The sequence below is a fragment of the Corythoichthys intestinalis genome, chromosome 18 (genome assembly GCF_030265065.1).
Source record: "Corythoichthys intestinalis isolate RoL2023-P3 chromosome 18, ASM3026506v1, whole genome shotgun sequence".
Taxonomy (NCBI): Eukaryota; Metazoa; Chordata; class Actinopteri; order Syngnathiformes; family Syngnathidae; genus Corythoichthys; species Corythoichthys intestinalis.
In genome coordinates, this window is record NC_080412.1 from 3,271,440 (window position 1) to 3,287,141 (window position 15,702).

Sequence of the window (15,702 nt, forward strand, 5' to 3'; positions counted from 1 at the left end):
TGCGATATGGCCGAGAAATGTAATTTTGATGTTAACTCCCAAACCGCTGCGCAGAAGTAAACCAAACTTCACCCATTAGTGTATTGTATCACAATCTAGTAGTTACATGTGGAAATTTGGTTCTAGGACATTTGATTTGAGCGCAATCCTCAAACTTAGGTCAAAAAAGCCATTTAAGCCTTTTCACAGTGAGATCTATGCGATATGGCCGATAAATGTAATTTTGATGTTAACTCCCAAACCGCTGCGCAGAAGTCAACCAAACTTCACCCAATAGTGTATTGTATCACAATCTAGTAGTTACATTTGAAAATTTTGTTCTAGGACATTTTGTTTGAACGCAATCATCAAACTTAATTTAAAAAGTCATTTAAGCCTTTTCACAGTGAGATCTATGCGATATGGCCGAGAAATGTAATTTTGATGTTAACTCCCAAACCGCTGCGCAGAAGTCAACCAAACTTCACCCAATAGTGTATTGTATCACAATCTAGTAGTTACATTTGAAAATTTTGTTCTAGGACATTTGATTTGAGCGCAATCCTCAAACTTAGGTCAAAAAAGCCATTTAAGCCTTTTCACAGTGAGATCTATGCGATATGGCCGAGAAATGTAATTTTGATGTTAACTCCCAAACCGCTGCGCGGAAGTCAACCAAACTTCACCCAATAGTGTATTGTATCACATTCTAGTAGTTACATTTTAAAATTTCGTTCTAGGACATTTGGTTTGAGCGCAATTATTAAACTTAGGTCAAAAAAGCCATTTAAGCCTTTTCACAGTGAGATCTATGCGATATGGCCGAGAAATGTAATTTTGATGTTAACTCCCAAACCGCTGCGCAGAAGTAAACCAAACTTCACCCATTAGTGTATTGTATCACAATCTAGTAGTTACATGTGGAAATTTGGTTCTAGGACATTTGATTTGAGCGCAATCCTCAAACTTAGGTCAAAAAAGCCATTTAAGCCTTTTCACAGTGAGATCTATGCGATATGGCCGATAAATGTAATTTTGATGTTAACTCCCAAACCGCTGCGCAGAAGTCAACCAAACTTCACCCAATAGTGTATTGTATCACAATCTAGTAGTTACATTTGAAAATTTTGTTCTAGGACATTTTGTTTGAACGCAATCATCAAACTTAATTTAAAAAGTCATTTAAGCCTTTTCACAGTGAGATCTATGCGATATGGCCGAGAAATGTAATTTTGATGTTAACTCCCAAACCGCTGCGCAGAAGTCAACCAAACTTCACCCAATAGTGTATTGTATCACAATCTAGTAGTTACATTTGAAAATTTTGTTCTAGGACATTTTGTTTGAACGCAATCATCAAACTTAATTAAAAAAGTCATTTAAGCCTTTTCACAGTGAGATCTATGCGATATGGCCGAGAAATGTAATTTTGATGTTAACTCCCAAACCGCTGCGCAGAAGTCAACCAAACTTCACCCAATAGTGTATTGTATCACATTCTAGTAGTTACATTTGAAAATTTCGTTCTAGGACATTTGGTTTGAGCGCAATTATTAAACTTAGGTCAAAAAAGCCATTAAAGCCTTTTCACAGTGAGATCTATGCGATATGGCCGAGAAATGTAATTTTGATGTTAACTCCCAAACCGCTGCGCAGAAGTAAACCAAACTTCACCCATTAGTGTATTGTATCACAATCTAGTAGTTACATGTGGAAATTTGGTTCTAGGACATTTGATTTGAGCGCAATCTTCAAACTTAATTAAAAAAAAGTCATTTAAGCCTTTTCACAGTGAGATCTATGCGATATGGCCGAGAAATGTAATTTTGATGTTAACTCCCAAACCGCTGCGCAGAAGTCAACCAAACTTCACCCAATAGTGTATTGTATCACATTCTAGTAGTTACATTTGAAAATTTGGTTCTAGGACATTTGGTTTGAGCGCAATCATTAAACTTAGGTCAAAAAAGCCATTTAAGCCTTTTCACAGTGAGATCTATGCGATATGGCCGAGAAATGTAATTTTGATGTTAACTCCCAAACCGCTGCGCAGAAGTCAACCAAACTTCACCCAATAGTGTATTGTATCACAATCTAGTAGTTACATTTGAAAATTTTGTTCTAGGAAATTTTGTTTGAGCGCAATCATCAAACTTAATTAAAAAAAGTCATTTAAGCCTTTTCACAGTGAGATCTATGCGATATGGCCGAGAAATGTAATTTTGATGTTAACTCCCAAACCGCTGCGCAGAAGTCAACCAAACTTCACCCAATAGTGTATTGTATCACATTCTAGTAGTTACATTTGAAAATTTCGTTCTAGGACATTTGGTTTGAGCGCAATTATTAAACTTAGGTCAAAAAAGCCATTTAAGCCTTTTCACAGTGAGATCTATGCGATATGGCCGAGAAATGTAATTTTGATGTTAACTCCCAAACCGCTGCGCAGAAGTCAACCAAACTTCACCCAATAGTGTATTGTATCACATTCTAGTAGTTACATTTGAAAATTTCGTTCTAGGACATTTGGTTTGAGCGCAATTATTAAACTTAGGTCAAAAAAGCCATTTAAGCCTTTTCACAGTGAGATCTATGCGATATGGCCGAGAAATGTAATTTTGATGTTAACTCCCAAACCGCTGCGCAGAAGTCAACCAAACTTCACCCAACAGTGTATTGTATCACAATCTAGTAGTTACATTTGAAAATTTTGTTCTAGGAAATTTTGTTTGAGCGCAATCATCAATCTTAATTAAAAAAGTCATTTAAGCCTTTTCACAGTGAGATCTATGCGATATGGCCGAGAAATGTAATTTTGATGTTAACTCCCAAACCGCTGCGCAGAAGTCAACCAAACTTCACCCAACAGTGTATTGTATCACAATCTAGTAGTTACATTTGAAAATTTTGTTCTAGGAAATTTTGTTTGAGCGCAATCATCAATCTTAATTAAAAAAGTCATTTAAGCCTTTTCACAGTGAGATCTATGCGATATGGCCGAGAAATGTAATTTTGATGTTAACTCCCAAACCGCTGCGCAGAAGTCAACCAAACTTCACCCATTAGTGTATTGTATCACAATCTAGTAGTTACATGTGAAAATTTGGTTCTAGGACATTTGATTTGAGCGCAATCCTCAAACTTAGGTCAAAAAAGCCATTTAAGCCTTTTCACAGTGAGATCTATGCGATATGGCCGAGAAATGTAATTTTGATGTTAACTCCCAAACCGCTGCGCAGAAGTCAACCAAACTTCACCCAATAGTGTATTGTATCACATTCTAGTAGTTACATTTGAAAATTTCGTTCTAGGACATTTGGTTTGAGCGCAATTATTAAACTTAGGTCAAAAAAGCCATTTAAGCCTTTTCACAGTGAGATCTATGCGATATGGCCGAGAAATGTAATTTTGATGTTAACTCCCAAACCGCTGCGCAGAAGTCAACCAAACTTCACCCAATAGTGTATTGTATCACATTCTAGTAGTTACATTTGAAAATTTCGTTCTAGGACATTTGGTTTGAGCGCAATCATTAAACTTAGGTCAAAAAAGCCATTTAAGCCTTTTCACAGTGAGATCTATGCGATATGGCCGAGAAATGTAATTTTGATGTTAACTCCCAAACCGCTGCGCATAAGTCAACCAAACTTCACCCAATAGTGTATTGTATCACAATCTAGTAGTTACATTTGAAAATTTTGTTCTAGGAAATTTTGTTTGAGCGCAATCATCAAACTTAATTAAAAAAGTCATTTAAGCCTTTTCACAGTGAGATCTATGCGATATGGCCGAGAAATGTAATTTTGATGTTAACTCCCAAACCGCTGCGCAGAAGTCAACCAAACTTCACCCATTAGTGTATTGTATCACAATCTAGTAGTTACATGTGGAAATTTGGTTCTAGGACATTTGATTTGAGCGCAATCCTCAAACTTAGGTCAAAAAAGCCATTTAAGCCTTTTCACAGTGAGATCTATGCGATATGGCCGAGAAATGTAATTTTGATGTTAACTCCCAAACCGCTGCGCAGAAGTCAACCAAACTTCACCCAATAGTGTATTTTATCACAATCTAGTAGTTACATTTGAAAATTTTGTTCTAGGAAATTTTGTTTGAGCGCAATCATCAAACTTAATTAAAAAAGTCATTTAAGCCTTTTCACAGTGAGATCTATGCGATATGGCCGAGAAATGTAATTTTGATGTTAACTCCCAAACCGCTGCGCAGAAGTCAACCAAACTTCACCCATTAGTGTATTGTATCACAATCTAGTAGTTACATGTGAAAATTTGGTTCTAGGACATTTGATTTGAGCGCAATCCTCAAACTTAGGTCAAAAAAGCCATTTAAGCCTTTTCACAGTGAGATCTATGCGATATGGCCGAGAAATGTAATTTTGATGTTAACTCCCAAACCGCTGCGCAGAAGTCAACCAAACTTCACCCAATAGTGTATTGTATCACATTCTAGTAGTTACATTTGAAAATTTCGTTCTAGGACATTTGGTTTGAGCGCAATTATTAAACTTAGGTCAAAAAAGCCATTTAAGCCTTTTCACAGTGAGATCTATGCGATATGGCCGAGAAATGTAATTTTGATGTTAACTCCCAAACCGCTGCGCAGAAGTCAACCAAACTTCACCCAATAGTGTATTGTATCACATTCTAGTAGTTACATTTGAAAATTTCGTTCTAGGACATTTGGTTTGAGCGCAATTGTTAAACTTAGGTCAAAAAAGCCATTTAAGCCTTTTCACAGTGAGATCTATGCGATATGGCCGAGAAATGTAATTTTGATGTTAACTCCCAAACCGCTGCGCAGAAGTCAACCAAACTTCACCCAAAAGTGTATTGTATCACATTCTAGTAGTTACATTTGAAAATTTCGTTCTAGGACATTTGGTTTGAGCGCAATTATTAAACTTAGGTCAAAAAAGCCATTTAAGCCTTTTCACAGTGAGATCTATGCGATATGGCCGAGAAATGTAATTTTGATGTTAACTCCCAAACCGCTGCGCAGAAGTCAACCAAACTTCACCCAATAGTGTATTGTATCACATTCTAGTAGTTACATTTGAAAATTTCGTTCTAGGACATTTGGTTTGAGCGCAATCATTAACCTTAGGTCAAAAAAGCCATTTAAGCCTTTTCACAGTGAGATCTATGCGATATGGCCGAGAAATGTAATTTTGATGTTAACTCCCAAACCGCTGCGCAGAAGTCAACCAAACTTCACCCAATAGTGTATTGTATCACAATCTAGTAGTTACATTTGAAAATTTTGTTCTAGGAAATTTTGTTTGAGCGCAATCATCAAACTTAATTAAAAAAGTCATTTAAGCCTTTTCACAGTGAGATCTATGCGATATGGCCGAGAAATGTAATTTTGATGTTAACTCCCAAACCGCTGCGCAGAAGTCAACCAAACTTCACCCATTAGTGTATTGTATCACAATCTAGTAGTTACATGTGAAAATTTGGTTCTAGGACATTTGATTTGAGCGCAATCCTCAAACTTAGGTCAAAAAAGCCATTTAAGCCTTTTCACAGTGAGATCTATGCGATATGGCCGAGAAATGTAATTTTGATGTTAACTCCCAAACCGCTGCGCAGAAGTCAACCAAACTTCACCCAATAGTGTATTGTATCACATTCTAGTAGTTACATTTGAAAATTTCGTTCTAGGACATTTGGTTTGAGCGCAATTATTAAACTTAGGTCAAAAAAGCCATTAAGCCTTTTCACAGTGAGATCTATGCGATATGGCCGAGAAATGTAATTTTGATGTTAACTCCCAAACCGCTGCGCAGAAGTAAACCAAACTTCACCCATTAGTGTATTGTATCACAATCTAGTAGTTACATGTGGAAATTTGGTTCTAGGACATTTGATTTGAGCGCAATCCTCAAACTTAGGTCAAAAAAGCCATTTAAGCCTTTTCACAGTGAGATCTATGCGATATGGCCGAGAAATGTAATTTTGATGTTAACTCCCAAACCACTGCGCAGAAGTCAACCAAACTTCACCCAATAGTGTATTGTATCACATTCTAGTAGTTACATTTGAAAATTTCGTTCTAGGACATTTGGTTTGAGCGCAATCATTAAACTTAGGTCAAAAAAGCCATTTAAGCCTTTTCACAGTGAGATCTATGCGATATGGCCGAGAAATGTAATTTTGATGTTAACTCCCAAACCGCTGCGCAGAAGTCAACCAAACTTCACCCAATAGTGTATTGTATCACAATCTAGTAGTTACATTTGAAAATTTTGTTCTAGGAAATTTTGTTTGAGCGCAATCATCAAACTTAATTAAAAAAGTCATTTAAGCCTTTTCACAGCGAGATCTATGCGATATGGCCGAGAAATGTAATTTTGATGTTAACTCCCAAACCGCTGCGCAGAAGTCAACCAAACTTCACCCATTAGTGTATTGTATCACACACTAGTAGTTACATGTGAAAATTTGGTTCTAGGACATTTGATTTGAGCGCAATCCTCAAACTTAGGTCAAAAAAGCCATTTAAGCCTTTTCACAGTGAGATCTATGCGATATGGCCGAGAAATGTAATTTTGATGTTAACTCCCAAACCGCTGCGCAGAAGTCAACCAAACTTCACCCAATAGTGTATTGTATCACAATCTAGTAGTTACATTTGAAAATTTTGTTCTAGGAATTTTTGTTTGAGCGCAATCATCAAACTTAATTAAAAAAGTCATTTAAGCCTTTTCACAGTGAGATCTATGCGATATGGCCGAGAAATGTAATTTTGATGTTAACTCCCAAACCGCTGCGCAGAAGTCAACCAAACTTCACCCAAAAGTGTATTGTATCACATTCTAGTAGTTACATTTGAAAATTTCGTTCTAGGACATTTGGTTTGAGCGCAATTATTAAACTTAGGTCAAAAAAGCCATTTAAGCCTTTTCACAGTGAGATCTATGCGATATGGCCGAGAAATGTAATTTTGATGTTAACTCCCAAACCGCTGCGCAGAAGTCAACCAAACTTCACCCAATAGTGTATTGTATCACATTCTAGTAGTTACATTTGAAAATTTCGTTCTAGGACATTTGGTTTGAGCGCAATCATTAAACTTAGGTCAAAAAAGCCATTTAAGCCTTTTCACAGTGAGATCTATGCGATATGGCCGAGAAATGTAATTTTGATGTTAACTCCCAAACCGCTGCGCAGAAGTCAACCAAACTTCACCCATTAGTGTATTGTATCACAATCTAGTAGTTACATGTGAAAATTTGGTTCTAGGACATTTGATTTGAGCGCAATCCTCAAACTTAGGTCAAAAAAGCCATTTTTAGCCTTTTCACAGTGAGATCTATGCGATATGGCCGAGAAATGTAATTTTGATGTTAACTCCCAAACCGCTGCGCAGAAGTCAACCAAACTTCACCCAATAGTGTATTGTATCACATTCTAGTAGTTACATTTGAAAATTTCGTTCTAGGATATTTGGTTTCAGCGCAATTATTAAACTTAGGTCAAAAAAGCCATTAAGCCTTTTCACAGTGAGATCTATGCGATATGGCCGAGAAATGTAATTTTGATGTTAACTCCCAAACCGCTGCGCAGAAGTAAACCAAACTTCACCCATTAGTGTATTGTATCACAATCTAGTAGTTACATGTGGAAATTTGGTTCTAGGACATTTGATTTGAGCGCAATCCTCAAACTTAGGTCAAAAAAGCCATTTAAGCCTTTTCACAGTGAGATCTATGCGATATGGCCGAGAAATGTAATTTTGATGTTAACTCCCAAACCGCTCCGCAGAAGTCAACTAAACTTCACCCAATAGTGTATTGTATCACATTCTAGTAGTTACATTTGAAAATTTTGTTCTAGGACATTTTGTTTGAACGCAATCATCAAACTTAATTAAAAAAGTCATTTAAGCCTTTTCACAGTGAGATCTATGCGATATGGCCGAGAAATGTAATTTTGATGTTAACTCCCAAACCGCTGCGCAGAAGTCAACCAAACTTCACCCAATAGTGTATTGTATCACAATCTAGTAGTTACATTTGAAAATTTTGTTCTAGGAAATTTTGTTTGAGCGCAATCATCAAACTTAATTAAAAAAGTCATTTAAGCCTTTTCACAGTGAGATCTATGCGATATGGCCGAGAAATGTAATTTTGATGTTAACTCCCAAACCGCTGCGCAGAAGTCAACCAAACTTCACCCATTAGTGTATTGTATCACAATCTAGTAGTTACATGTGGAAATTTGGTTCTAGGACATTTGATTTGAGCGCAATCCTCAAACTTAGGTCAAAAAAGCCATTTAAGCCTTTTCACAGTGAGATCTATGCGATATGGCCGAGAAATGTAATTTTGATGTTAACTCCCAAACCGCTGCGCGGAAGTCAACCAAACTTCACCCAATAGTGTATTGTATCACATTCTAGTAGTTACATTTTAAAATTTCGTTCTAGGACATTTGGTTTGAGCGCAATTATTAAACTTAGGTCAAAAAAGCCATTTAAGCCTTTTCACAGTGAGATCTATGCGATATGGCCGAGAAATGTAATTTTGATGTTAACTCCCAAACCGCTGCGCAGAAGTAAACCAAACTTCACCCATTAGTGTATTGTATCACAATCTAGTAGTTACATGTGGAAATTTGGTTCTAGGACATTTGATTTGAGCGCAATCCTCAAACTTAGGTCAAAAAAGCCATTTAAGCCTTTTCACAGTGAGATCTATGCGATATGGCCGATAAATGTAATTTTGATGTTAACTCCCAAACCGCTGCGCAGAAGTCAACCAAACTTCACCCAATAGTGTATTGTATCACAATCTAGTAGTTACATTTGAAAATTTTGTTCTAGGACATTTTGTTTGAACGCAATCATCAAACTTAATTTAAAAAGTCATTTAAGCCTTTTCACAGTGAGATCTATGCGATATGGCCGAGAAATGTAATTTTGATGTTAACTCCCAAACCGCTGCGCAGAAGTCAACCAAACTTCACCCAATAGTGTATTGTATCACAATCTAGTAGTTACATTTGAAAATTTTGTTCTAGGACATTTGATTTGAGCGCAATCCTCAAACTTAGGTCAAAAAAGCCATTTAAGCCTTTTCACAGTGAGATCTATGCGATATGGCCGAGAAATGTAATTTTGATGTTAACTCCCAAACCGCTGCGCGGAAGTCAACCAAACTTCACCCAATAGTGTATTGTATCACATTCTAGTAGTTACATTTTAAAATTTCGTTCTAGGACATTTGGTTTGAGCGCAATTATTAAACTTAGGTCAAAAAAGCCATTTAAGCCTTTTCACAGTGAGATCTATGCGATATGGCCGAGAAATGTAATTTTGATGTTAACTCCCAAACCGCTGCGCAGAAGTAAACCAAACTTCACCCATTAGTGTATTGTATCACAATCTAGTAGTTACATGTGGAAATTTGGTTCTAGGACATTTGATTTGAGCGCAATCCTCAAACTTAGGTCAAAAAAGCCATTTAAGCCTTTTCACAGTGAGATCTATGCGATATGGCCGATAAATGTAATTTTGATGTTAACTCCCAAACCGCTGCGCAGAAGTCAACCAAACTTCACCCAATAGTGTATTGTATCACAATCTAGTAGTTACATTTGAAAATTTTGTTCTAGGACATTTTGTTTGAACGCAATCATCAAACTTAATTTAAAAAGTCATTTAAGCCTTTTCACAGTGAGATCTATGCGATATGGCCGAGAAATGTAATTTTGATGTTAACTCCCAAACCGCTGCGCAGAAGTCAACCAAACTTCACCCATTAGTGTATTGTATCACAATCTAGTAGTTACATGTGGAAATTTGGTTCTAGGACATTTGATTTGAGCGCAATCCTCAAACTTAGGTCAAAAAAGCCATTTAAGCCTTTTCACAGTGAGATCTATGCGATATGGCCGAGAAATGTAATTTTGATGTTAACTCCCAAACCGCTGCGCGGAAGTCAACCAAACTTCACCCAATAGTGTATTGTATCACATTCTAGTAGTTACATTTTAAAATTTCGTTCTAGGACATTTGGTTTGAGCGCAATTATTAAACTTAGGTCAAAAAAGCCATTTAAGCCTTTTCACAGTGAGATCTATGCGATATGGCCGAGAAATGTAATTTTGATGTTAACTCCCAAACCGCTGCGCAGAAGTAAACCAAACTTCACCCATTAGTGTATTGTATCACAATCTAGTAGTTACATGTGGAAATTTGGTTCTAGGACATTTGATTTGAGCGCAATCCTCAAACTTAGGTCAAAAAAGCCATTTAAGCCTTTTCACAGTGAGATCTATGCGATATGGCCGATAAATGTAATTTTGATGTTAACTCCCAAACCGCTGCGCAGAAGTCAACCAAACTTCACCCAATAGTGTATTGTATCACAATCTAGTAGTTACATTTGAAAATTTTGTTCTAGGACATTTTGTTTGAACGCAATCATCAAACTTAATTTAAAAAGTCATTTAAGCCTTTTCACAGTGAGATCTATGCGATATGGCCGAGAAATGTAATTTTGATGTTAACTCCCAAACCGCTGCGCAGAAGTCAACCAAACTTCACCCAATAGTGTATTGTATCACAATCTAGTAGTTACATTTGAAAATTTTGTTCTAGGACATTTGATTTGAGCGCAATCCTCAAACTTAGGTCAAAAAAGCCATTTAAGCCTTTTCACAGTGAGATCTATGCGATATGGCCGAGAAATGTAATTTTGATGTTAACTCCCAAACCGCTGCGCGGAAGTCAACCAAACTTCACCCAATAGTGTATTGTATCACATTCTAGTAGTTACATTTTAAAATTTCGTTCTAGGACATTTGGTTTGAGCGCAATTATTAAACTTAGGTCAAAAAAGCCATTTAAGCCTTTTCACAGTGAGATCTATGCGATATGGCCGAGAAATGTAATTTTGATGTTAACTCCCAAACCGCTGCGCAGAAGTAAACCAAACTTCACCCATTAGTGTATTGTATCACAATCTAGTAGTTACATGTGGAAATTTGGTTCTAGGACATTTGATTTGAGCGCAATCCTCAAACTTAGGTCAAAAAAGCCATTTAAGCCTTTTCACAGTGAGATCTATGCGATATGGCCGATAAATGTAATTTTGATGTTAACTCCCAAACCGCTGCGCAGAAGTCAACCAAACTTCACCCAATAGTGTATTGTATCACAATCTAGTAGTTACATTTGAAAATTTTGTTCTAGGACATTTTGTTTGAACGCAATCATCAAACTTAATTTAAAAAGTCATTTAAGCCTTTTCACAGTGAGATCTATGCGATATGGCCGAGAAATGTAATTTTGATGTTAACTCCCAAACCGCTGCGCAGAAGTCAACCAAACTTCACCCAATAGTGTATTGTATCACAATCTAGTAGTTACATTTGAAAATTTTGTTCTAGGACATTTTGTTTGAACGCAATCATCAAACTTAATTAAAAAAGTCATTTAAGCCTTTTCACTGTGAGATCTATGCGATATGGCCGAGAAATGTAATTTTGATGTTAACTCCCAAACCGCTGCGCAGAAGTCAACCAAACTTCACCCAATAGTGTATTGTATCACATTCTAGTAGTTACATTTGAAAATTTCGTTCTAGGACATTTGGTTTGAGCGCAATTATTAAACTTAGGTCAAAAAAGCCATTAAAGCCTTTTCACAGTGAGATCTATGCGATATGGCCGAGAAATGTAATTTTGATGTTAACTCCCAAACCGCTGCGCAGAAGTAAACCAAACTTCACCCATTAGTGTATTGTATCACAATCTAGTAGTTACATGTGGAAATTTGGTTCTAGGACATTTGATTTGAGCGCAATCTTCAAACTTAATTAAAAAAAGTCATTTAAGCCTTTTCACAGTGAGATCTATGCGATATGGCCGAGAAATGTAATTTTGATGTTAACTCCCAAACCGCTGCGCAGAAGTCAACCAAACTTCACCCAATAGTGTATTGTATCACATTCTAGTAGTTACATTTGAAAATTTCGTTCTAGGACATTTGGTTTGAGCGCAATCATTAAACTTAGGTCAAAAAAGCCATTTAAGCCTTTTCACAGTGAGATCTATGCGATATGGCCGAGAAATGTAATTTTGATGTTAACTCCCAAACCGCTGCGCAGAAGTCAACCAAACTTCACCCAATAGTGTATTGCATCACAATCTAGTAGTTACATTTGAAAATTTCGTTCTAGGACATTTGGTTTGAGCGCAATCATTAAACTTAGGTCAAAAAAGCCATTTAAGCCTTTTCACAGTGAGATCTATGCGATATGGCCGAGAAATGTAATTTTGATGTTAACTCCCAAACCGCTGCGCAGAAGTCAACCAAACTTCACCCAATAGTGTATTGTATCACATTCTAGTAGTTACATTTGAAAATTTCGTTCTAGGACATTTGGTTTGAGCGCAATTATTAAACTTAGGTAAAAAAGCCATTTAAGCCTTTTCACAGTGAGATCTATGCGATATGGCCGAGAAATGTAATTTTGATGTTAACTCCCAAACCGCTGCGCAGAAGTCAACCAAACTTCACCCATTAGTGTATTGTATCACAATCTAGTAGTTACATGTGGAAATTTGGTTCTAGGACATTTGATTTGAGCGCAATCCTCAAACTTAGGTCAAAAAAGCCATTTAAGCCTTTTCACAGTGAGATCTATGCGATATGGCCGAGAAATGTAATTTTGATGTTAACTCCCAAACCGCTGCGCAGAAGTAAACCAAACTTCACCCATTAGTGTATTGTATCACAATCTAGTAGTTATATGTGGAAATTTGGTTCTAGGACGTTTGATTTGAGCGCAATCCTCAAACTTCGGTCAAAAAAGCCATTTAAGCCTTTTCACAGTGAGATCTATGCGATATGGCCGAGAAATGTAATTTTGATGTTAACTCCCAAACCGCTGCGCAGAAGTCAACTAAACTTCACCCAATAGTGTATTGTATCACATTCTAGTAGTTACATTTGAAAATTTCGTTCTAGGACATTTGGTTTGAGCGCAATCATTAAACTTAATTAAAAAAGTCATTTAAGCCTTTTCACAGTGATATCAATGCGATATGGCCGAGAAATGTAATTTTGATGTTAACTCCCAAACCGCTGCGCAGAAGTCAACCAAACTTCACCCAATAGTGTATTGTATCACAATCTAGTAGTTACATTTGAAAATTTTGTTCTAGGACATTTTGTTTGAGCGCAATCCTCAAACTTAGGTCAAAAAAGCCATTTAAGCCTTTTCACAGTGAGATCTATGCGATATGGCCGAGAAATGTAATTTTGATGTTAACTCCCAAACCGCTGCGCAGAAGTCAACCAAACTTCACCCAATAGTGTATTGTATCACATTCTAGTAGTTACATTTGAAAATTTCGTTCTAGGACATTTGGTTTGAGCGCAATCATTAAACTTAGGTCAAAAAAGCCATTTAAGCCTTTTCACAGTGAGATCTATGCGATATGGCCGAGAAATGTAATTTTGATGTTAACTCCCAAACCGCTGCGCAGAAGTAAACCAAACTTCACCCATTAGTGTATTGTATCACAATCTAGTAGTTACATGTGGAAATTTGGTTCTAGGACATTTGATTTGAGCGCAATCCTCAAACTTAGGTCAAAAAAGCCATTTAAGCCTTTTCACAGTGAGATCTATGCGATATGGCCGAGAAATGTAATTTTGATGTTAACTCCCAAACCGCTGCGCAGAAGTCAACCAAACTTCACCCAATAGTGTATTGTATCACAATCTAGTAGTTACAATTTAAAATTTTGTTCTAGGACATTTTGTTTGAACGCAATCATCAAACTTAATTAAAAAAGTCATTTAAGCCTTTTCACAGTGAGATCTATGCGATATGGCCGAGAAATGTAATTTTGATGTTAACTCCCAAACCGCTGCGCAGAAGTCAACCAAACTTCACCCATTAGTGTATTGTATCACAATCTAGTAGTTACATGTGGAAATTTGGTTATAGGACATTTGATTTGAGCGCAATCCTCAAACTTAGGTCAAAAAAGCCATTTAAGCCTTTTCACAGTGAGATCTATGCGATATGGCCGAGAAATGTAATTTTGATGTTAACTCCCAAACCGCTGCGCAGAAGTCAACCAAACTTCACCCAATAGTGTATTTTATCACAATCTAGTAGTTACATTTGGAAATTTAGTTCTAGGACATTTGATTTGAGAGCAATCTTCAAACTTAATTAAAAAAAGTCATTTAAGCCTTTTCACAGTGAGATCTATGCGATATGGCCGAGAAATGTAATTTTGATGTTAACTCCCAAACCGCTGCGCAGAAGTCAACCAAACTTCACCCAATAGTGTATTGTATCACATTCTAGTAGTTACATTTGAAAATTTCGTTCTAGGACATTTGGTTTGAGCGCAATCATTAAACTTAGGTCAAAAAAGCCATTTAAGCCTTTTCACAGTGAGATCTATGCGATATGGCCGAGAAATGTAATTTTGATGTTAACTCCCAAACCGCTGCGCAGAAGTCAACCAAACTTCACCCAATAGTGTATTGTATCACATTCTAGTAGTTACATTTGAAAATTTCGTTCTAGGATATTTGGTTTCAGCGCAATTATTAAACTTAGGTCAAAAAAGCCATTAAGCCTTTTCACAGTGAGATCTATGCGATATGGCCGAGAAATGTAATTTTGATGTTAACTCCCAAACCGCTGCGCAGAAGTAAACCAAACTTCACCCATTAGTGTATTGTATCACAATCTAGTAGTTACATGTGGAAATTTGGTTCTAGGACATTTGATTTGAGCGCAATCCTCAAACTTAGGTCAAAAAAGCCATTTAAGCCTTTTCACAGTGAGATCTATGCGATATGGCCGAGAAATGTAATTTTGATGTTAACTCCCAAACCGCTGCGCAGAAGTCAACTAAACTTCACCCAATAGTGTATTGTATCACATTCTAGTAGTTACATTTGAAAATTTTGTTCTAGGACATTTTGTTTGAACGCAATCATCAAACTTAATTAAAAAAGTCATTTAAGCCTTTTCACAGTGAGATCTATGCGATATGGCCGAGAAATGTAATTTTGATGTTAACTCCCAAACCGCTGCGCAGAAGTCAACCAAACTTCACCCAATAGTGTATTGTATCACAATCTAGTAGTTACATTTGAAAATTTTGTTCTAGGAAATTTTGTTTGAGCGCAATCATCAAACTTAATTAAAAAAGTCATTTAAGCCTTTTCACAGTGAGATCTATGCGATATGGCCGAGAAATGTAATTTTGATGTTAACTCCCAAACCGCTGCGCAGAAGTCAACCAAACTTCACCCATTAGTGTATTGTATCACAATCTAGTAGTTACATGTGGAAATTTGGTTCTAGGACATTTGATTTGAGCGCAATCCTCAAACTTAGGTCAAAAAAGCCATTTAAGCCTTTTCACAGTGAGATCTATGCGATATGGCCGAGAAATGTAATTTTGATGTTAACTCCCAAACCGCTGCGCGGAAGTCAACCAAACTTCACCCAATAGTGTATTGTATCACATTCTAGTAGTTACATTTTAAAATTTCGTTCTAGGACATTTGGTTTGAGCGCAATTATTAAACTTAGGTCAAAAAAGCCATTTAAGCCTTTTCACAGTGAGATCTATGCGATATGGCCGAGAAATGTAATTTTGATGTTAACTCCCAAACCGCTGCGCAGAAGTAAACCAAACTTCACCCATTAGTGTA